This window comes from Mus caroli, chromosome X, assembly GCF_900094665.2.
Source record: "Mus caroli chromosome X, CAROLI_EIJ_v1.1, whole genome shotgun sequence".
NCBI lineage: Eukaryota > Metazoa > Chordata > Mammalia > Rodentia > Muridae > Mus > Mus caroli.
The window spans coordinates 73,014,460-73,039,548 of record NC_034589.1 but is presented as its reverse complement, the minus strand read 5'-3'; the positions used below and the strand labels follow the sequence as shown (position 1 = coordinate 73,039,548).

At 39.8% G+C, this 25,089-nt stretch overlaps 1 protein-coding gene across 2 annotated transcripts in view; it reads right to left on the bottom strand.

Moving 5' to 3' along the window:
• The window catches only part of LOC110286635 (F-box-like/WD repeat-containing protein TBL1X), a 156,079-nt gene that overhangs the window by 30,119 nt on the left and 100,871 nt on the right, over positions 1-25,089 (bottom strand). The gene's annotated exons all lie outside the window — the stretch shown is intronic.

Below are 25,089 nucleotides of genomic sequence, written 5' to 3'. Positions count from 1 at the left end.
TACCATGTGTATCCCTGGGAGTAAACTGAGGTCAGCCAACAAGCTTGCTGGTGGGTATCTTTAGCCTCTAAACTATCTTGCAGGACCCTGAAGTGCTCTTGCAGAAAAAAATAACAGATAATTTTTTCAGTAACTAGGAACACAAATCATCAAACCAGCAGTTGCCTAATGTGATGTATTTCTAACCTTGCAAAATTTCCTTAGTTGTGAATGAATTCAGCTTAGGAAGTGTTTAATCTATCCAAAACCATTCGAAAATACAAGAACCAAGGACACTGAACTCCTGCTTCTCAAGTTCTTAATCATCTTGAGTAATAGCTAAAAGGTGCAGGTTTACTGTAACTCAAAGCCACCAGTGAAACTCTGGGTAAAGTTTCTCCTTATTACCATCATTAACTGTTTTCAGGAAATGCAAGCAAATCATTCCTATAGTCATGTTTACGTTTCTGCTGTTTAACAGAAGGAAATGAAAGAGATTTGACAGGCAAGTTCACAGGCCTCCAAGTTTCATTCCCATATTAAAAAAGAAAGGATTTTAGAAATAAAAATAAGACCCATACTAAATTCACCTACAAAATCTCTGAATGGAAATTAAAAGTCACCAAACCAGAAAGAATCAGGCACAAAGGAGTATACTTATAAAATAAAACTAAATTTTGTTATGAAAAAAAAATCCACTGGGAAAGAGGGGCCGGGGAGATGGCTCAGCAGTGAGGGGTATTGTGTTGCACTTGCGGAGGACTTAAGTCAGTTTCCAGCACCCACATGACCGCTCCAATTATCTGTAACTCCCTTTCCTGAGAATACCGGCTTCCTCGGGTACTCCATGCATGTGATACCTATAATATACATGTAGGTAAACACTCACATACACTAAATAAAAAATAAATAAGCCTTTTAAAAGGAAAAACGTGGTGGAAAAAGGACAAAACTCTTTAAAGGAAGCTGAAGAGGAAGCAAATGAGTGCTTAGGGCAAGCTGTAAATTATGGGGTGGAAGAAGGATAAGTCTTATGATGAAATAGCTAAATGCTACAAAGTATCAAAATATAAGCAGCTGTCACCACAATAAGCTCCAAATTGCCTGTAAATTAAAAGATTAAACCCCATCATAATTCAATAAGCAATTAATATACTAACAGTTCCTATTACAAGCTGTTCAGGAAAAAAATTTAGAAATGAATTTCTATTTTCCTTGGTCCAAAACAGATGGTAACTCACAAATCAGAGTTTCAAAACTGAAGACTATCTTTTATATATGTTGTGAAACTGTGTAAGCCTAATTGACTTTATCATCTGTGTGTGATCAACACCACACAGACACACACACACATACATACATACATACATACATACATACTAACAAAGGGGAATTATGACTTTGGTTAATTCTGGTTATACAACCTGTCAAAAATAAATCAGCTGATTACTGAAAACAATAAATCAAAACAAGAAACTAAACATTCCAATAGCTATTTTAGATGGATTTCCCCATGATTAATAAGTACCTAAAACAGAACCATCATCAATAGTTAGTATTCATAGGCCTGAGAGATGGTTCAGTGGGTAAAGTGATAGCTTTGCAAGCACTAGGACCTCAGCCCAGGTCCCCAGAACCCATATAAAACCTGGGCATGGCAGTGAACATCTGTAACCCCAGTGTTGTTGGGTAAGGACAAGCAGATCCCTCAAGCTCACTGGCCAGTCTAGCTCAATCAGTGAGTTCCAGACTAAGGACACGTTTGCCTCGGTCATGGCATTTTATCAGAATAATAATAATAAAAAAATAACTAAGAGACTCATTGTATTTTTTACTGTTTAGCTGATGCTCTAAATTGGACACAAAACTCCAGGGGCATAAGGTATCCCCCAGCCTTCCCTTCCTCCCCACAACTGTATCTGTATTTCCCTCTCTCGAGTTATCCAAAGCATGCACTTTTATGTTTCTGGCTAATAGAAGGATGCCATCCCATGTTAATCTTTGCACTCTAGGCTAGACACAAAATGTCTGGACATAGAATGTGTACAGTAAATGTAATCTGAAGAAGGGAAAGTGCTTGGAGGGGAGATAGACCATATATGTTCACAGAGCACTGCAATAGCTGTTAACACAGTAATTACACAATCTGCCATACTTGTTTTCTCCCTGTTTATCTTTATTGCAAAACACCAGAAGGAGTAAAATATTTTCACAAGGATACTAGAGTTCAGAAAGATTTGTTTGGAATTCTTCCTGTGTGGGTTGGAATCCAGGGACTCGCACAGGCTAAGCATCCCTGCCCAGTTCTATTTTTCTTTTGGGACAGTATAATGATGCAGACTAGCCCTGAAAATGATATCCTTCTGCTTCATCCTTCTCTATGCTGGGACTGCAGGATTTTCCATAGGTATTCCTTCTGTATCCCTGATGTGACATCTCAATACACTAATGTCCTACTTGAGTGCTCAAGAGCCAGTATTCACCTATTTACTATTCTACCCTCTAACTCTTCATATATTTACTGTTGAGAAGTCACACAGATGTAGCCAAATGTCCAAACCAAGAACCCCCTCTGTTAAGGTCCATTCTAAAGTCAAACATGTAGGTTTCTCCATTCCTGCTTTGCTCTAAACCTTGTTCATCACTTTACAGTGCTTCAGAACAAATCTACTTATTTGAAAAATACTATAAGAATTTTTAGTTTTATTTAGTTGTTTGAATTGGGGATGTCATGTATAGTCCAGGCTGGCCTTTAATTCACAATCTTCCTGTTTCAACCTCTAGGGTATTGGCTACAGGCAAATACTAGAACTATGGGGGACTTTAGAGACCAGAGGCCACAGATTGTGGACAAGTGCTGAGATCTCTAATGCGTGCTACAAAGAGTCTTTGGGATAAGTGAACTGGGATTACAAGTGAGCTCTGGGAGCAACAGAGACCATAGGCTACATCTGGGATTTCAGGTGAAGGTACTGTATGCACAGCGAGCACTGGAATTAAAGGCATGCACCCTAACACCTAGCCCACCAAAAGCCCAGGTATAAACTTTTCAACACTTGCACATGAGTGCATATGTATAAGCCAGAGGTTGACATTGGGTAACTTCCTTGATTGCTTTGCACATTACTGATATAGCCCCGCATTGACTTGAGAGCTCACAAGTTGAGCTAGTCTAACTGGGCAACTTGCTCCAGGGATTCCTCCTGCCTTTTGCACACCAGGCTTCTAGTTACTTTTTTATGTAGGTTCTGAGGCTCAAAGCCTGGTCCTTATCCTTGTATAGTAAGTGGATCATCCACTGAGCCATGTATGATTATGTACAAGTTTTAAATTGCATGTAAAAAATAATATAGATAAGCAATAAATGGTAACTAAAAGTGTTCCTTTCAAAGGCTTGAGGGATCTTAGGGGATCACATTCTCAGCCTATGAGAAGGGCATTAGCAATGTAAAGAGTTCTCCTTAAACATGATACCAAATTTCAAAGTATTTTTCCTCACAAGAGGAAATTCTGTCTTCAAGACTCATTATCACAAATAAATTTACTATTTATTGAATACTCATGTATTCAGTACAATAAGAACATCCCAATTCAACCTCCCTATCACTAATTATAACCCAGCATCTTCAAGATTGTTATCTGGTTTTAGTTGAAGTAAAATAAAATCACTTAACATAGAATTAATCACTTTGAAAATGTGGTATTTAGTACCTTAAGTATCTTAAGGAACCACCACCCACAAAACACTTTCATCACAATAAAGGAAAACTTTCCACCTATTCACAATCATTCCACCCCTCCTCTTGGGAATATCAGAGTTGCTAGTTGGAGATCCATGGTTGTGGATTTGCCTAGTCAACACATTTCATAAATACATATCACACAGTGACCATCTGTGTGATATGTATTTTTCTCAGTGACCATATTTCCAAATTGCTTCCTTCAGCAGCAAGGATCTAATCTCATTCCTTTGTACGGCCATGCACCATGTTGTTAGTAGATGAGCAATTTCCCTTCTAGGGACAGTCAGGCAATGTCAGGAGAGACCAGGTGGAGGTGTGAAGCTTCTTTTTTTAAACAGGAAGAAAAGCACACATGCGCGCGCGCACACACACAGTCCATGTTTCCTCCAGAAGAAATATTAAAAACCAATGTTAAAACCAATGTGTATTTCCTAATAGGCTCTGCAAGCTTGAAATTTTTTGATAATACTTGACTGAAACTGAAGTATGCCAAGATGCTTATGTCTTAAAAGTAAGTATAATAATAGTGCCAAGAAGTAGGACAGTTCTCCATGAACCTTTATTCACTGGGAATTAAAATCAGGCCACCATCCTCAATTTTCTTTTTACTCATGAAACTATGGCAATGGTCATAGGAAGGTGAAAGTTGACAATTTATGAATTGTCTCTTCAGATCACCTTACTATTCTATTGTTTGTTTGTTTTTTATATTATGTTGGAATACCCTTCCTTCAGACCATAACTTCTTAAGCTGCAGGTATGATCTCATATGGTATCATGCAGCCAAATTGAGGGCTTACCAAAAACAATTGGCAACAGTGCAAGATTTCTGAATGCACAACCAAGAATCAATTCAAAGTCAAACTTGTAAAGAATACAAGGGGCTCCCAGTAGGACTTGCCCATGTTGCCTGTGTAACCCTCACTGCAACCTTGCTTCTAAAACTATACCACAAGAACTGCCATGTCTTGACCACATGCTCAGGTTTTAGACAGTTATATGTTATGAACTACAGTGCTTTTTCCAGGTACACAGAACCAGCACGGCTTAATTGTGAAAGGCAAAGACTTCATAATTTCCTACATCATTCCTCAGCACACCATTATCAAGTTTGATGTCTGATCTTAAAACCTGATGTTTGAGCCGGGCAGTGGTGGCGCATGCCTTTAATCCCAGCACTCGGGAGGCAGACGCAGGCGGATTTCTATTAGGCTTTTTAATAGTTATTGGATCGCATTATGGACATCTACCAACAAATAAGCACACAAAAAGCCTACAACATCATCAATGTAAACACATCTTATAAGGCTACACCCTCATCAACTTTTTGTCACAGCCAGTCAACTATAAAGAAGGAAGGTTTATCTGGGCTCACAATTGCTGCCTTTGGACGTGTTGTGAGGCAGCTTTCAATGGAAGAAGTTCACCTCATGAAATAAAGGAACAGAAGGGGCAGAGGTCACAATATCCCCTCCAAGTGCACACCCCCAGTAACTCAACTTCTTCTCACTAGGCCCCACTTACAGGTTCCATGATGCCTTCAATGGGATGGGAAACAAACATTTAATACAAAGTGTAGGGGAGACATTTCAACCTCAAACTATGGCAGCTACTATAATTATGATCCTCTGCCATGATTTGTCTTAAGTGTCAACTAGGTTGCACTGAGGGCTAACTGGGAGATTAATGAAGCACATCTCTGGTTTTGTCTATGAGGGTGTTTCCATACAGATGATGGATTGATCCCTTCATGACTTCATGACATGGTGACATTACTAGGAAGTGGTAGAAGGTGAAAGTTGGGGCATAGATGGAGTAAAAGGTAACAGACTGCATCTTACCCTGACCCTGTCCTGCTGTGACAGAAACTATTTTTTTCTATGCCACATGCTTCCCTGACCACTAGGTTCTGCCCAAGCACACAGAGGCATGATATGGGGATAGATCTCATAACCAAAATAAATCTTCCCTTTTGTAAATTGATCCTGTCAGATATTTTGTCACAGTCTACTTTCTGAAATGAATTTAACCTACATATGCAACACAGTGGGGGAAGCTGCAGGAAGACAGATCGGGGCCAGCACACTGCTATATACAAGACCAAAGAGTGAGTATCACAGATATTGTGACTATAGTATCAAGGCAAGTACTATACTCTTAAGTAGGATCAGAGAAGCATTCAATAAGAAGCAAATGAACAAGTGAGGTATGTTCCAAGACATCTTTACCTACAAAAACTAATTGGGGCTGAGTGGCCCAATAGGATATAGTTTCCCAACCTCTACCTTGAAGCATATTACCATAGCCTGGTTAATCAGTGCACTGCAAACACATGGAAAAGTGAAAATAGATAATCTACAGCTGTCACCACAGTGACCACAGGCACCACACACTGTTTGGAAAGGTCATCACTCCAAGTGATGGAGAGTACACATCACTCCAAGGTAACACAGGTCTGCTTTCTCCCACCAAGGAACATATTAGTGGAGAGGGGAGGAACACAAGATGGACCATGGCCCAGTTTTTGGTCCCTGGGATCTTTAGCTTCAGAATACCAAACTTGGTATTTTGATGAGGTTTTGAGGATGTGGACACAAACAGCCTTGAAGAAAAAAAAAAAACACCTTCCAGATATTCTGAAGACACGTATTTTTCAGTTCCTAACATAAACACTAAGATATTTTGCAAGAACTAATCCCTTAGTGCCCTTTCTTACTGTCTGGAATGGACTCAGTGTGTAGAAAACACTAGACTAGCAAAAAGGCAGAATTCCTCCCCATACCCAGCAAAGACATGCAGTGACATGGTTCCTAGTCCTCCTTTGCATATTACCTTTGTTGTGAATGAAGAACAGGGATACCAGTGTATTCTCAGCGGTGGCAGATGCAAAGGAGATGGTTTACAGTGTGAGACCACTGGGACAACAAACACTTCACACAAGCTGTGACTTAAATAAATAGAAGCCATGGGTCATCATGATGAAGCAGCTAACATAAATCTCATGAGGTGCCAGGTATTACAAATGCTGTATTATGAATGCTGTAAATTAAGATATAGGTCATGTGAGATAATGACTCTGAGGTAGTTAGGGTAAAGGTAATTGCCACACAAGCCTGACAACTTGAGTTCAATTTGCAGGAGCTACTTTGGAAGAAGAGTACTGACTCCTGTAAAGTATTTTTCTGACCTCTATCTCCATACTGTGGCACATTCACACATACTCACCCATCAGGCACTTGTGTTTACTGCCCTTCCCACTTCTCTTCTCTAACAATAATAAATACAAGTGTAAATTAAAAGGAAGACAAACTCTAGAAGAGTAGAAGGGCCAAGCATAACATCTTTCAAATGTTAAGCTTTGTTCTTATCTAAAAGACTTAAAGAAGCTCAAAATAGGGATTAAAAATATTCTTAAATGCCTGTCCATTTAAGGTCTTTCTCACTAAGGGAGCAGAGTTACCATGACCTATCATCACTGCTGGTCCTTTAAGGATTACTAGTCTGAATATGGGGTACTGAAACCAACACAGATACAATTTGAATGGATCAATAACATGCCAAGTACCATGTGCTATAAAGATACTCAGAAACAGAGACACATATCACATTAAGACTTTCAGAACAGAAAATTTGACCCCTAGAATCATACCCAGGGAACCCTGAATGTAGGTCACTGACATGGCATTCCACTAACATTTTATTATACCACATGGCCTGTGTCAAAATGCTTAAAATAACTAACAAAGATAATGAGGGCCAAGGAGATGGTTCAGCAGGCGAAAACACTAGTCCTGCAAAGCTTGGCTTCCCAAGTTCCATTCCCAGAACCAACAGATGCAGATGTGTGGATTTACACCTGCAATCCCAACACAGCTCTTGGCAAGAAGTAAAGAGAAAACAGGACAATTAGCTCTTAGCTCAAGGGTCAAAGGGCCCAGAATACCAAGCATGGCAAAACAAGAAGAGACACTCTGTTTCAAACAAGGTGGAGGCCAGATTACTCAAAAATTTTCCTCTCACCTACCAACACACCATGGCACAAGTATACCAGTGTGTGCAGTGCATGCACGCGTGCACACACACACACACACACACACTTAAAAGGGATATTCTGACTACATTCTCTTGGTGCCTTACAATCAAACTATTGACTACATTATTTCTTGTTCATCTCAATCACAGAAGTTGTTGGTTTTTCTTTTTTTCCTGTCTCTGCATTCCAGTGAGGACTTATTTCTTGGAAATCACACTCCATATCCCTAGGAGGACACATTCTCCTTAGCCATGTAAACTAGCAAATCTTCTCAAGAGGAGATTATTTCCAAGCTGTCGTTAGATGAGCAGAATTCCTTATGAAGCCTGGGTGTCTTGTAGGAAATTATCTAACCTTGCTGTGCTAATGAATGGAGACAGTGCTTTCAAGTTCTACTACATGAAGTTATATACTCCAATACAGGTAAAGCTACATGTAGGCTGTTACCAGACAACAGACACAATACAGACACAATAAGGATAACTGCACATATATCACCAGAATACTGGGTGATTTTATTTCATGCAAATATGTAAGATATATATATATGTGTGTGTGTGTGTGTGTATTTGCTATGAATGTAGGCATGTGCCAAGCATGTGGCAGAGGATGTTATCATGAATCTTCCTAGATCTCTTCTCAGGGTCTTTCTATTGAACCCAGAACCCTCCCCCCATTCAGCTAGTTTAGCTAGCTACCTTGGCTCCTGGGTATCCCTGTCATCAATTTCCAAGCACTAGAACTACAGGGAGGCTAATACACACACACGCACACACACACACCACCTTTTAAAGACTACTTAAACTGGCCACAAAAGGGGATGAATTTGTCCTTTGTGTAACATAATTATAATTTTTTAGAAGCAGCAAGTGGGTTTTAGCAAGGCAAAAAGAACAAAATTGAAAAAAAAAAAGGCTAGCATATCTTTCCTTCTGGAAGAGAACATTAAAATCTTTACTAACTCTCAAATTTGTACGTGTCTTACCAATCTGACTGCATGAGTGGCACTCTGAACAGTTCCTCCAGGCTGTTTTCCCAGATGAATTTTATCTGCCCACCTTTCTCTTTTTTACTCCTCTCCTCTTTCTCAAACAGACTCTTTCATACAAATATCATTTCCAAATGCGGTTTCAGAAAAGAGAAAAAAAGTACACATGCCCCATTTCCTATAAAAATTAAATTCCAAATGTGCCGGCTAATTTTGCAACTTTATTTCCCTTTAAGCTTGTCAAAATTTGTCTCAGGTTCTTTCTAAGACGATGATTTCAATAAAACAGTATGTTAAATAAATGTAAGCTACAGAGATACAGGTGTGATGGTTGATGCTCCTGACAACAAATAATACAACACAAAGTGTGGTCCTAAGATGGGGAAGGCATTGGCCATAAAGATCTTGGATCCACAGGACCCACATAAAGCCAGCTGCAGCATATGTCTATAATCCCAGCAGACTACCAGATATTTGGGAAGAAGAGATGGAAGATCACAGGCCAACTAGCCTGGAATATGTAGCAGACTATCAACAACCAAACTATCTCAAAAAATGTGGCCCGGCAGTGGTGGCGCATGCCTTTAATCCCAGCACTTGGGAGGCAGAGGCAGGCGGATTTCTGAGTTTGAGGCCAGCCTGGTCTACAGAGTGAGTTCCAGGACAGCCAGGGCTACACAGAGAAACCCTGTCTTGAAAAACAAAACAAAAAAAAAGTGGAAGACAATGACCAACTAACCCAAGGAAGTCTCCTGACCTGAGATGCATACCATGGCAGGTGCATACCTTCACACAAACACATATCGTAGACACTACAAACACAAAAATTGTAAAAGTATTAAAAATAAAATGCCATTTTGAGGACATCATTCAGAGGGAATATGTGAAATATTCTAATATAGAAGCCACCATAGAATACCCAGAATGGCGTTTATATTATTTTACAGGGTTAATTGAAAAGAAACAAACAGACAGACAGCGCCTCTTAGTTGGATACAAATCTTGTTCCCAAATTGAGCATGAACAAAGGATCAGAATTTTGAAGACTTTTCTCACATTGGACACCTTCACTTTCCTCCAATTCAGTGGGAATACATTGACTGCTTAACAGGAATACGAGGAAGCTAAGTTGTTGTTGAGTCCCAAGCACAAAAGGGGATACATATGAAATGAGCAAACTAAGACTTTTTTACCTAAAATAAACAAACAAACAACAAAGCATCTATCCTCCGGAGGTCTTCAACAACTCTAATTGATTCTTGCAGACAAGTGTAGCAGTTAACAGCCATGTACTGAGTGTCAAACTTGGCTCAGCCAGTTAACCCTCTCTGCCTCACACATCTTTTATTTCTATTCTAAGACAAGGTCTTGCTATGCAGTTCTGGCTGGCCTCAAAACTGGCTATGCAGTCTGAAATAGCCTGGAACTATGGGTTTGCTTGCCTTAGCCTCCTGAGTGCTGAGATTACAGGACCTGCTGCAACTACATCTGGCTCAAATTTATTCTTAGAGGATAGAGCAAAACCAGCCTGAGGCTACGTTGCCTCTGTTATCACCCCTTTATTTTGCTTTTGGATCAAATAGTCATATTCAATATAAAAATCAATTGCAGAGCTTAGTTCCAGTAAGACTTTAACTATGAACAAAAAACCTCTGAGTTTCAGAGAAATTGTAGCCTGGATGGAAATGGAGATCACAACCTGTTCCTACCCTAGCCCACCAGCACCTGTTTTACAGAGAGCAGTCTTTTGTTTGGGGTGGAGAGGATAGGTGTGATGAAGCTAATCATTCAGGATTTACTGTAGTGTTAGGGACTTTTCTTTCATTTTAGATCGCTCCCCTCCCCCACCCACTTGACTTTTCGTCAGAGTATGAACTAGCTTCCTGGATCTGCAGGTCCAAGCTAGGCAAAATCTACAGATTCTGTAATCACAGAGAGACAACAGTAGGGATCTAAATTGGACTAATGTTGTAGTCACATAACTTTTAGTAGTTTAATGGATACATCTTAAGAGTCTTCCATTTTGTGTGGAATTAGACCTTTCCTTCATGCTGTAAAGAACTCCTCCCTCACCCCCCTCTTATACCTAAAAAAAGAATGGACATACTGGGTTGGAATAGTTAAAATTATTTACAAAGCTCTGTCAAAGGAAAATTAATGCTGAAAGATTTAGCAAGGATTAAAGCATTAAATTCTTTTTTAATATTTTTAATTGAAATAGTGGATCACTCCCCTTTCTTCCCTCTAGCCACTCCCTCCCAGTTACCATCCCTGGAATCCCTCCCTTGACTACCCCCACTCAAAATATGAAAGCCCCTTTTTCATTGTCACATGCATACATGTGTATATATACACACAAAAACATTTTATATTTAGGATGAGATAGTATGTGGACAGAAACATGGCATAGCCTAATCATTATAGCAACTACAGGAAAAAGAAGTTTCTCTATTTTGTCTTTTTTAACTGACAGAGAGATCCTGAAGAATGTTCTTTTCTTCAACCAAGCAAAGATAAATGACATTCTACATATTTCTTAAATTACACAGGTCAAAATTGTAGCACTCCAAAATAATACTATAAATTATGTTTGGAGAGCTGGGAGTACAGATCAGTAGCAGAGTGATCATATCCTGTGCTTGAGACCCTAGGTTCTGTCCTTGTGCCACCAATATTTTAACATTTATGCTGTATGCTTCTCTGGTTAACATTGTCACAATAAAACACAAATATCACATTGTTGTTTTTTCTTTGATCAGGTTTTTGTCCTGAGAATCATGACATGCCAAGTGACATGCAAGGTGTATGCTTTACCTAGTAGGATTCAAGTTGTTTGCCTGGTTTATAATTACAGCATCCAGAAGGCTGAGGCAGACAGCTCTTGAGGAGACAGATGTCTGGGCCACATAGTAAGACCTCATCTCAACATCAGAAACAGCCAAAATAGTATTAATGCCTTTTGCATTTCTTTTTCCTATTACTCAAGCTCCAAGACTAACAAATGTGTTTTCATTATTTACATTCACCAAATCTCAACTTGGATGTAAATTTTTCACTGAAAATACATGACTGGAAGCTCATGAAATGCACACATGAAAAAGCGAACTTTTCAGTCATGAAATTCTTCTCTAATTGGTTCACAAACAAATTTTTAAATTACACGTCTACAGCATTTTTCTTCCTGAACCACTTCCAAATCCATTAATAACCACAAACTTGTCCTAGTTTAACACTAACCCCTGCCTAAAAATAGAACAACTTTCCATTTGAAAAGTATTTTCCATTTTATGAGTTGGTTTGCCTAGTTTCAAAAAGGAGCCTGAGAGTTTCAAGCCAGACCAAATCATCACTGTAACTGTAGACACACAACAAAAATGACATGCAAAAATCTACACACTGTTCACGTGGCTAATATATAGGATAAGGTGCATTTATAGAAATTAGATTAACTGGAATATACCAGGTAAATTTCACTTTTATGTGTAAGCGTACCTGCATGTTTGCACCATGTGTGTGCAGTGCCTGCAGAGGCCAGAAGATGGTGTCACATTGCCTAGAACTGGAGTTACAATGTGTGGACTGCCACATAAGTTCTAGTAATAGAACATAGGTCCTCAGTAGGAGCAGCCAGTGATCTTAAAAAGTTTTCACTCTAGTCCCACTAAGTAATTCTTTTTAAGATTTACTTTTATTTTCTGTTTATGGTGCTGCGCCTGCAATGTATATGCCCATGTGATGTGCACAGTGCCTTCTGAGACCGAAAGAGGGCATCAGATCCCCTGAACTGGAGTTATAGTGTGTGAGTTACCATGTTAGGTGGTAGAAATTAAACTCAGGTCCTCTGTAAAAATAGGACATAATCTTGACTGCAGAGCCATTTTTCCAGTCTTTAGATCTTAAAGAAGTTAAAAATCATGGTACTATATAGTGAAAAGAAAGCTTCAGTACTGATTTAACCTAGGACCAGATATTAGAATATAAATGTACTAGTTTCTTTCGACTTTCTCATTTGTGGCTGATTTCCAATTCCTACTGAATGAAGAAACTGTGCATAAATGGAGACTTCAGACTCTGAAACATGTTAATGGTAGCTGGTAATGATGACAAAGCACTTCAAATCTGTGTGTGTAACCTATGTCTAAATGTGTATGTATGCCCCCAAATGTACATGGATGGCGGAGGAGGACACTGAGAGTCCTATCATTTTCGCCCTTATTCCCTTAAGACAGAGTCTCTCACTGAAGTTGGAGTTAGGCTGACAGCCAGCCATTCCCTGGAATCCTTTTATGTCTGCCCCCACAGTTCTTGTGTTACAGGTATATTGAGCCATCTCTCCAGCCTCCAAAGGTAAATGTTTTCAAGGCTATATAATCCCTGTTTTAGTTCTATGCTCTCAGCATCTTTCTCTCACCTTGACCAGTTCGAAACACATTAATAATCTCACAGAGTTCTGGCAGAAGAAAAGTCATCCCCAAGGAAAAATAAAAAGGCAGTTTTCTTTGAAGTTATTTTTAATATAATAAATTATTATAAATTTCCTTAGATACTAAATCAAGCTGCATGCAGGTAGAAGCTGTGGGTGTCAGAATAAAAAGTTATGAGCAAATAGTCCAACAGTGAGCTGACCTTGCACCTTTGAGCTCTTTGACTCTTATAAATTTTAGCTGTTCTGAGGCCTACAGAGATGGCTCAGTGGATAATGCAAACCTGAAGACAGGAGTTCAGGTTTCCAGAACTCATATAAATGCTGAGTAGGTGGGTTGGCCTGCCTCTAACTCTGGGGTTTTATGAGCTGAGACAGGGGAATGATCCCCAAGGCAAGGCCAGAAGTTCAACTGAGAGACTGCCTCAATAGTGTAGAGAACAACTGAGGAAGACTTCCAATACCAACTGCTGGCCTCCCCAAAGACACTCACAGATGCATCTGTACATGTGGGGTGGGGCATGTACATATACATACAGGAGCACACAATGGGGGGAGGCAAGCACTGAAAGGAAGCAATGGTATTTTATTTAAATTAATAGTATTTTGGGCTCATAATGCTTTGTCTGGGCTTTTATTTTTTCTTTTTCCTTAAAGGTCTTTTGCTTAGCTATTATGGTTTCTGATTTTGTTTTTATTGGATTCCTATGTGTTCTATGTGTGTGTGTGTGTGTGTGTGTATGTGCATCTCTGCATCTATATGTGTTTATTCTTTTTCTTTGACTCTTTGTTTTGTCTTATCTTCTTTTTAAATTTTATCTCATTTATTATCATTACTATTATTATTAGCCTATTTTCTAATGAGAGAGAGAGAAAGTGTAGATTTGAGTGGGTGGGGAAGTGGGGAGGATCTGGGAGGAGTAGGGGAGGATAGCCATAATCAGAAAATATTTATGGAAAAAAATCTATTTTCAATTAAAACAAAAAGCACATAGGAACAAATGTCTTCAAATTCTGGGGCAAGTAGTGTTGAACAGCTGTATTTAACCCATAGTGACAAGTCAAACTACTCCAGGGGCCCTTGTGCCAGCAAAGGAAATTGTTTAAAACTGAACTGTGGATCTGTGTGGCAATTATGTAGTTCATGTCATGAGACGGAAATTTCAAAACACAAGAAATTTGTTTGCCAGGTGGTGGTGGCACACACCTTTGATCCCAGAACTTGGGAGGCAGAGGCAGGTTGATCTTTTTGAGTTCTGGCCAGCCTGGTTTAGAGTGAGTTCCAGGACAGCTAGGACTACACAAATTAGCCCTATTATGAAAAAAAAAAACAAAAAAAACAAACAAATAACAAAATAAAAAGGAAGAAGAGATTTGCTTTTAGATTCACCTGATCATGAGTCGTTTGTTCCTGGATGAAACTAGCAGAGGTAGCACAAACCCTATGCATCAAAGTTCAAAGTCACTAGCACGCACCAGGTGCCAAATTCTGAAAGAAGGGTATGAGTTAGTATGCCTCTCTAATGTCTATGCTCACTGCATGAGGTGGCACCACCCAAATTCCTATTGATAAAAAAATGAATCACAGGCCACATTTCCATGGATTAGCTCAAACTATATTGAACCTGGCAGGAAATGATTCACTCAAAGCCTGGCTTACCCAGTCAGCATACTTTTGAGCAAAAATATGCAAGCACCATCAACAAGTTAAATCTGTTAAACTGTAAAACACAGACAATCTATTCTAAAATTATCAGAGCAATCCAACAGTAACTTCTCAATCATCATTTGCCTTGCCTTACTTCTGTTTCATTTCAAGTTCTGAAATGCTTTCTTAGGAAGAAATAAAGAGACCAAGCTTACAGAAAACCCTGCTCTGAACAGGCTGGAATAGATACTAGGTCTGCTTTTGGAGAGGGTGATGTCGCAAAGCCATAAAAGGAGATGTGTTAGATGAAGCCTAAATAACAGTGCAGGCGAGATGGCTTGGTGGTGAAGTGATGACACACAAGCAAGAGGACCTAAATTTAGACCCCCAGAATTCAGGTTAAAACTGGACATAGTAACACAAGCATCTGTAATCCTAGCCCCTACCAGGAGACAGGAGGTAGATACAGGAGAATCAGAAATGCTGCCTGCCTGGAATATGAAATTGCAAATAAGAGACACTCTCTCAAACAAGGTAGAGAAAACTAACACCCAAGATTGTCCTCCAGCCTCCTAATGGCTACCATGTGAACAATTTTACAAACACACACACACACACACACACACACACACACACACACAAAGAGAGAGACATACAGATTTGAATAATTCAGAGAAATGCAGAAGACAAGTACTCCCCATGTCATACAATGCAAGCCACCACAGTGCTTCTAAGACAGTGTGCAGCTTGCTACATCAAATACTCAGTTAACTTGTGTGTAGTTCAAGACACATCAACTCATACTCTTTTTTGGGAAACACTGAACTCTGGCCAATTACAAGCAGAAACAAGCTTGTCAAACTATACCTAAATTTAAAAAACAGTATTCTATTGCCTAATAACTCAATCTATGTCAACCAATAATGAACAATATTATTTATATCGATAAATAAACAGCATCTTTATTTTGTGTATGTATAGCTAAGTAATGTTTGTGGGTATGTGCACATCTGTGTAGGTGTGCATGGAGGCCAGCAATCAGTATTAGGTGTGCTCCTCCATAGATCTCTACCTTATTTTTAAAGATATGATCTTTCAATAAACTAGAAGCTCATTGATTACAAGACCATGTGTCCAGCAAGCTCCAGAGACCCACCCTTCTCCCCTATCTCACTACTTCTAGAGTTACAGAAGTGTACTGTAGTGTCTGGCTTTTATATGAGCCTCAGGGATATGAACTCATGTTCTTGTATGGAAGGTATTTTAGCAACCAAGCCACCAACCTATGCCCCTAAAAATACTTTTTAAAAATCTACCAATTCAGGACTAGATGCTAGAGCTAGGAGATGGAGGCTCCAAGTTTATTAATTGCCTATATGCAAACAACTGTAACAGTCATATGTAGCACTGAATTTTAAGGAAAGAAGTGTCATAATTAACTACACAGGTGCTGTGTCCAGTCTTAGCACACTGAGTTGTTAACGTGTTCTCTTTGGCGTTTGTTTAATATGTAGCTCTTATATTCAGCGTCTGTCTCAAGTCCAGAGACTAATGTCAGGTGTAGTGTGCTTTCAGCTGATAGAAAACCCATATAGTGTTCAGATCAAGAGAACCACAGAGTTTTAAAGTACAGGAAAAGAAATGAAGATGAAGACCAAAATTCCACCCCTTTAAGAATCAAAGGAATGCAAGGGAAAAATGCAAACACAGGATTCCAGGCATGCCTGGCCTGGTTAACTGTGAACATGTAAGCTGTTTCATCTAACTGTAACCCTTTTCCACTCCATTCCTCCAACCCCTCTGCCTCCCCATGGTACCAGTTCCTTGACCTTTGAAGAGAGCAATCTGATAATATGTCTCAAGAGCCCTACACTTCTATTTCCAGCAATCTTCCCTAAAGCAAAAACTGGAAGCAGTCTAAATGCAAGCGCGTGTGCTAAATAAATCATAGACTGTGTGCTTGACAGGAGGTATGTGGACGCATATTTTTAGTCCACATGCATTCTCTCCAAATTTAATGGGGTGATACTGTGCCAGTCTAAATGAAAATGCCCCCTCCATAGGCTTATACATTTGAATTGTTAGTCTACATTTGGTGGAACTATTTGGGGACGGTTAGGAGGTATGGCCTAATTGGAGGAGGTATATCACTAGGACTTGACTTTGGAGGTTCCAAAAGCCCATGACATTCCCAGTTGAATCTTTCTCAGACTCTAAAGCTCAGAGGTGAACTCAAAGATACTGCTCCAGTGCCATGCCTGCTTGCAACTATGCTCCCTGCTGTGAGAATTATGGACTATAACCCTCTGGAACCATCAACTCCCAAATTAAATGCTTTTCTTTACAAATTGCTATGGCATCTCTTTACAGAAACAGGAAAGTAATTAATATAGACACATACTTCAAAGCTAGAAAAATGGTCAGTGGTATGCCCATAAAGACAGACAAAGGTTGGCAGGAAATTTCTATGGACGGGCGTGTCTGTATCTTTGCATGTTTAACTGTATTTTCCAAATTGCTTACAATTCATTCATTCATTTTTAACAACTAGCAAAGCATCTTAAAGAGACTAGTATCCAAAGAGTAAATTCATTACTAATACTTTCTCTGAGTTTCTTAAAATGAGCTATTAGCCTCCATTCTATGGGATGTTGGAAATAAATTCTTTATATGAAGGAAGGTTCTAGAATATTTGTTTTCCAATCTCTGTGCAACTAGCTCCATCACAGTCACCTTTTTGTACTTTTGTGATGCTAAAGTCTGTAAACACAACATTAAATATTTATGGTTGATATTTGCTGCTTCTAAAAATACTCAGAGGAGAAAGATACAGACTTAATGAGGCCTCTGCTTAAACTTCTTGCTGAATTAACAGAGGTGTTCTTTTGCAGAGGGTCTGCTAACTGCCCACAGCATGCAGGCTGAGTTCTTCCTTCACAACAGCTACAGAACCCCTAGAACTTCAACTGAATTGGTTCAACAGGACTGAATACAAACACGCAACTGCTGACTATCTCCAAACTTGCTCCTGCAAAGCAGAATTACTTTACTGGTGTATCTATGAAAATCAGACAAAATATTACATAAATCTAATGAGCTACCACAATGCACAAGGTTTTTGTTTTGCAATGAAACCCATCTGAATGTTTCTTACAGACTTAACCAAAGCATATATGTACAAGCTAAAGTGCAGAGACAGGTAAATCTCTGTGCCTCACTGGCCAGCAAGTCTAGCCTATTTGTAGAATTCCAGGTCATTGACAGAGACCCTGCCACACAATACAAGGTGAGTAGTGCCTGAGGAACAACACCTACAGTTGAGTTCTAGCCTCTAGCACAGGTTCATGTATTCATGTGCAACTGTAAATGCATTTGTGTCCACCAAAACAACATTTACAAATGAAGCCCAATGCTTTCCATGGAGAGATTAGTGAACAGAATATATTTTTATGTAAAGCATAAACAATATACCTCTAGGAAGCAAAATTTATCACACTTAGCCCAGTGTGGACTCTGAATGAACAATGTATAGAAAGGGGAAAGCATAAACTCCATAACACAGACATTTAGCTCCCATGACTTCAGCAAAAAGACAAAGGTGAGGATATCAAGAGTATATTAAGCTGACTATATACCTCCTTGATAGAAGAGGGCTGTTAGGTACTTCACCTCCAGCAAATCCCCAGAACACATTATCACATTTTAACCACCTGAAGGACATCAAGCCAACCCCAACTGATGAAACTGTAAGACCAGGTCGCCTGTCAAGGTCAACACATGCAAGGCAAGTCTAAAAAACTATCATAGATATACAGAGTAAGAGACAGGACTCAAGCTACACATTTTCCCAGATGGAAACATCTGAAATGTTGTTAAAGATTTAAAAGACAGTTAAAGGAAACATTTATGTCCAGCATTTATTTGTTATCTCGTTATGCTCTGTGTCTGTCTTCCAAGTAAACTCTTGAGAAGTCACTATAGCAACACTGCCACCTGTGATCCACAGGATGGCTCACCCACCCTGAACAAGTACATCATATAGAACCAGCCAACCCAATGTGTTAAAAGCTGCCATGGGGGCACAATGAGTACCTAATGTTTTGTTTCATAGCTTGAGGCTTTCAACACACGTTAATCACTCTTTGCAACCCCGAAGCGAACAAAACAATTCTCCCATATTACAAGCTTGTCTTTACAAACATCCCCATCTTGATCATTCCAGATGGCATCTCTTCGATGTTCCATTTTGTATTTTGTTCCCAGATGCCTCCCTACATCAGGAAATGTTGGCTACCACATCAGATTTTTTAAAGTGGGGAATTTAAAGATTCTTCATGGAAAAGTTAGATGATAGGAGGAGGGTGGCGTCAAAGCCATGAATCTCAAGGACAAGTTGGCCTTCAAATAAAAACACTGATGTCATGAAACTTCAGAACAAAGCAACTCAAAATATTGAATACAAGGTCAGGGACACTAGGTGCAGCAATGGAGCCTGCAATTGAGCCAACTGGTCACTTCTCACTTACAGACCTGGAGTGATGATGGATGCTTTCTATAGGAAATGCAAGGAACTGACCCAGGATGTATTATATTGTACCATCCCAGACCTAGCTCTCAATAATAGGAGCCACTTCCCCTTTGTGGACAACAATGACATACCCATGAACACTCAAAGCTTCCCTCTGATTTTAAGATCTTAGGATCCTACAGAATATTCAGCCTTGTATAGTAATATATACACACCTGTAACTCAGCTACAGAGTAGAATGAGGTATAGATCCTGTGAGTTCAAGGTAAAGCCCTATTGTGTCTTAAAATCAAAACAAAAGACAACAGACCCTGAGGTCTGCTGATTACCTCTGTCAACTTGACAGGAACCTAGAAGGGAAGAGAGTTTCAGTGAGGGCTTATCCACATTGGGTTAGTCTGTGCATATGTCTGTGGACTGTGGGACAGTAGACCGCACTAGGAAACTTGGTAGGTTGGACAGAATCAGAGTCCCTGGCACCCCAGCACCCTCCTGACACCATAGACAGCTCCCTGCCAGATTCCTGGCCTCAAACATGTGCCACACTTCTTCCCACATAAGGAAACATGACCTGTGGTCACATAACCCCAGGACAGAGTTCTCCATGCTAATGAGTTATCTACCTAAGGATTTAGCCAATAAGTTTCCCTTCCCAGACACTGAGGAGTCAGTATGCATTTCCCACTATAAACAACCAGTAATGGTATGGATAAACAGACTGTTTCTTCCATTGAAACCGCTGTAGGAAGCATTGAGAAGGCCTTCACTTACAGAGCCGCAGCCTAAGTCTCTCCTGTAGAAGGCCTCTCTGTGCTTCCAGACAACTGCTGCTAAGATAAGGACAATCACAAACTAAGCTGGAGATCCCCCACTTCCCTGGCTCCAGGTTTGTCACCATCCTCAGCCCACCCACGGGCCTCCAACAGCCTTGTCATGAGCCTGAGGACCCCTGATCCTTCATTCTGACTCCTCTGTACAGCACGCTAGGAGCAAATGGATGTCCCAGAGTCAGGGTACCCCAGCTTCGGCCTCCCAAATCTTAGAATGCATTCTTCCACCCCAAGCAGTGTTTCTGTCTCCTTGCTTCCCTAAAGCCCACTACCCCACAGAGGTGGTACTAGGCTCAACGCAGTCAGAAGCACTCCCCGAGTTTTGCCTCGCCAGCAGATGACTGTCTTAAATTAATTGATAAAAAAGGCCCAGTTTACCCTGAGTGGCACCAGTCCCTCGGCAGGGACTCTGCAAAACCCTCTCTCTCCAAGTGGCTTTTTGTTAGAGTATTTTTCATCAGAGCATAAGAAGGGAAACTAGAACAGGGCATCCTGAACTACACATAGCAGAAAGCTAGCTGAGCACAAGCAAGAGAACACATGTACATTCATTTCTCTCTGCTCTTGACTGTGGGTATGATACAACTAATTGGTTTAAGTTCCTGTGTTATTATGGATTTCTATCTATGATGGACTGACTGTACCCCATAATTGTGCACTAAAATAAACCCTTTCTCCCCAAGCGGCTTTTTGTTAAGAGTATTTTTATCACAGCAACAGAAGTGAAACTAGAACAACCCCCATCCCAAAATGTTCATTAAGTCACTGCAATTTTTCAGAATTTACAAAATGGAATTAGCACAAATATAGTTTGTGGTGTGTTGCAAATAGGTGTTAAAACACTGTCTGTCTGTCCTTATCACTTTTCTCTGCCCACATAGTCCCATTTCTAGTACCTCACCAGATGACTGGGACATAAAGGTATCCAGAAAGGTCTACTGAATGAACTAATAAATTAACAACTGCTGCTAATTATTTAGCAAGAGTTTAGTGTTCTAGCATCAAGTGCTCTAACTTAACTAGACTTACCCTTCTACCCCTTGAATAATTTTTCATTCATCATGGCTGCCCTGGAATATGGCAAAAATGATTGGTGTATTACTCTTACAAGGAAGATATAAATCCACAAGGATGAAGAGATGGATTAAGAGTTTAGCAAGAGTTTAGTGTTGAAAGACCCAAATGTAACAAAGATATTGCCACCTCTTATTTTCCTAATGTATTATGCATATGTGAATATGGTCTTATTCATCAGAGTTCTCTAAAGGAACTCAACTGATAGAACATATATACATATACATGGGATTTATTATATTAGCTTACAGAATGAGTGAGGTCTGGGTAATTCCATAATGTCTCACACTGGAGAGCCTAGGAATCTAGTAGTAGTTGTTCTGTACACAGGGCTGGATGTCTCAGGAGTTCCAATCTGGTGCTGAAGACCTAGAAGATTCCTAAAAAGTTGCTGGTCTCCAGGCTATGTTGGAAAGCCAAAGAAGTTGGTTCTAAATTACTGAAGGAATGCTGCAGCAAATAGATAGATGGTCTTGCCAGCAAGAATGAGGCAAGCAGGCAAAAGAAAAGCATTTCTTTCTTCTGCCATCTAACATACCCATACTAAACATGCTACTCCCATCAGTTACTTAGCCCACCATGTGGGCCATCATAGTTAACAAGTTGTATTTAATAATGGCCTCAAAATACAAGAATATTGATGCCAACAACTCAGGTCAAAAAGTAGCATAAATTGTTTCTTCTATATGCCAAGATGAAAGTTCTTCACCGATATGCATGTAGAGGAAAAACAGCATATATGGAAGATTATGAGCAATGAATCATTTTAGAAACTCAGTGGAAGTCTTAGGTGGTGTGCAATGTGGAAAAAAGGGAGCAACTGAACTTTTTCAGCATTTTCCAATAATGCTTACATATCCAAAGGAGTTGTTCTCTAACCACAATGCTAATTTATGGGCATTTAAAAAAAAAACAAAGAGGGTTATGATATATAGTGTCTTGGAGCCCTAAAATCCCCTACTTACTGGTCCTCATGTTTCTCTATATATTCTTTTCTCCCAATTTATTCTATGTTGCATGTATGGGTGTTTAATTTTCATGTATGTCTGTGTACCTCATGTGTAGAGTGCCCATGGTGGTCTTCTGAAAAAAAGCATCAGTGCTCTAACTTAACTAGACTTACCCTTCTACCCCTTGAATAATTTTTCATTCATCATGGCTGGCCTGGAATATGGCAAAAATGATTGGTGTATTACTCTTACAAGGAAGATATAAATCCACAAGGATGAAGAGATGGATCAGAGGTCTAAGAGCAGCTGCTGCATAAGCAAATAGGCCTGATTTTGAATCCCTGTCACCCATATAAAAAGCAGCACATGCCTGTGCACCTGTAATCATAGCACTGTGAGAGGAAATAGGAGGATGACGGGTGCTTGCTAGCTGTCATCCTAGTTCTAGGTTCAGTGTGAAATCCTATGGGATCCAAGGGAATAAGGCACAGAGTGATAATGATAAAGGAGGGTATCCCAATGTTCTACTCTGGCCTCGGCACAAGCACATGAACAGAACCACACACACATCACCACATACACGAAACATACAGTGAGTATATAGTATATATAGTATAGCGAGTTCTACCTTTTGGGTCTGGGATACACCAGGATTCCTAGGTCTTAGGACACACATGAGAACACCAGTTACCCACAGAGGTCCAAGGTATCTGTTACACAATCATCAAAAGATAACTCAAACAGTGGTTGAAACTGGTGGACATTTGTAGACAAGAAAACCAGGCATAAAACCCAATTTGTGACATCCTCTCTCCTTAACCAATCAGTATTACATCACTCTGTGTGTTTGTCTTTAAATAAAAATGCAAACAAGAAGGAACAGAAACATCAAGCCAGCACAATACATTACTTTGTTTTTGGTATCATCTGAGTATACTGGGCTATTTACTTTCCAGATACAGAGCCTTAGAAACTGGGAACCCAAATTATGCATTTATTATTCTCAAATCCCTAGGAAGTAATTTGTTTCTCACTAGGAAGCATTTCAACTTGCAAATGTTGTAAAAGACATGCCTTATTAAGATTTTAACAAAGGTCCTGCTCAAAGTTCTTGACTTATCTTGTAGTCAACCTTAAAGTCATCTAGTTTATTTACTAAATCATTTTATTGTTTGTTTAAGACAGGATCTCTATAGTAGCCTTAAAGTCCAGAATCTTCTAGTCTCAGCCTCTTATCTATTGCTATTTCATAGAAAACTCATGACATGAAGATTTAAGGAAGCCCTACATCACAGAAGAACAGACTTCCCAGAAAGGAAACCTGCTTTTGTGGGTTTAAAGACTCAGACTCATGCTGTATCATAAATCATAATTGATACTTCCCTCCAAAGCACACTTCTGAACTATTTGGTCATGGTCTTCAGCATCATGGAACCAATGACTATACACATGCCCACTACCTTGTACCCCTCCTATGAAGCAGGTTTCTAACCTTTCTTTGAGGTTTCTAATCATAATGCAAGATGCAAACTGCACCCCCAACCCATAACACTACTACTGAAAGTTGATTCTCTAGGGCTTGCCAGTCTGTTGCCAAATGTTGAGCTTGGTGGTTGGTGATACAACACCAAGGTAACGCCTTGTTTGCATTTGAAAGGAACACCACTGAGAGGAAACTCCAAGGTCAAGGCCTCCCCTGCTCTGCTCTGAGACTTCTAAACACAGAGTACTTCTCAGCAGGACATCTGTTTGTATAACACACTTCCCTGAAAATAGCTATGAGTGTTGAAAGATGTTGAGCTTAGCACCCAAGACTCAAAGGATCAGTTCTCTTGAAGAAAACTGCACAGTACTCTGTGGAAGGGCCTTTGGAGTCTGGGCACCAAAAGATCCAGGGCAAAAGTGCTTCTTCTCTTCCTTTGTACCCATCACAAGAAGAGGATCACAGCTTTGTGCAAAGTCACCCGACTCAAAGAGTACCTCCACACCACTGCCACAAGCTGCTTTAGTACTGCAGGTGAGTGGGCACACAGCCCATACCTGTACCAAAGCTCAATGCATTCCTTAGTTTAAGCCACCTGAACCAAAATCTACCTAGTGCATACAACCATGGCTTTTCTGAGAAAAGCCCCAGAAGATGACAACAACACAGATCAACTCATACCTCATCAACCCAAAACCTGTTCTTCAGTCAGTAAAATACCACCTAAAATACTCATGAGTTGGGAGGGGTAAAAGGGCCCAAACTTCAATTCCAGCTTCTGTGTTTGGCTTTGAATCTTGTTGCTTAGTTATAGAAATGGTCTTTTAGGAGACATCATAATTGGCAGAAAAACTTACACTATGTACATGTTCACTTGACAAAGGCAAAAAATGTAACCTGCCTGAATTCCTTTGGTTGCTCTGTATTTCATGGGCAGCATGGAAATCTACAAAAATGGTGGGGTGGAAAGGGGTGATGTATGTTTACTATTATGTTCTGGACTGAGTTCCCTAAAATGACATGAAGAATCTGCAGGCACCCAGAACATGATCTGATCTCATCTTTTAAAAAGAACCATGGTTGGGTTCATGGTGACAAATATTTGTTCTTGCAGACCCAGATCTTGTTCACAGTACTCACCATGGCAGCTCACAAACATCCATAACTTCAGTCCCACCTCTTCTGATCTATACCAGGTACTAGGCACACACATGATATGCATACAGGGAAAACAATCATACACATAAAACACTATAAATGTTAACTGAATTCTGCTGGGCATGTTGGCGTATGCCTGTAAAAATTCCAGCATTGAGGAAGTAGATATGAGAATCAAGAGGCCTTAAAGGCCACCCTCAAGGCTGCATAGCAATCTGTAAGATAAGGTTCAACTGTAAAGGGGAAAGCTAA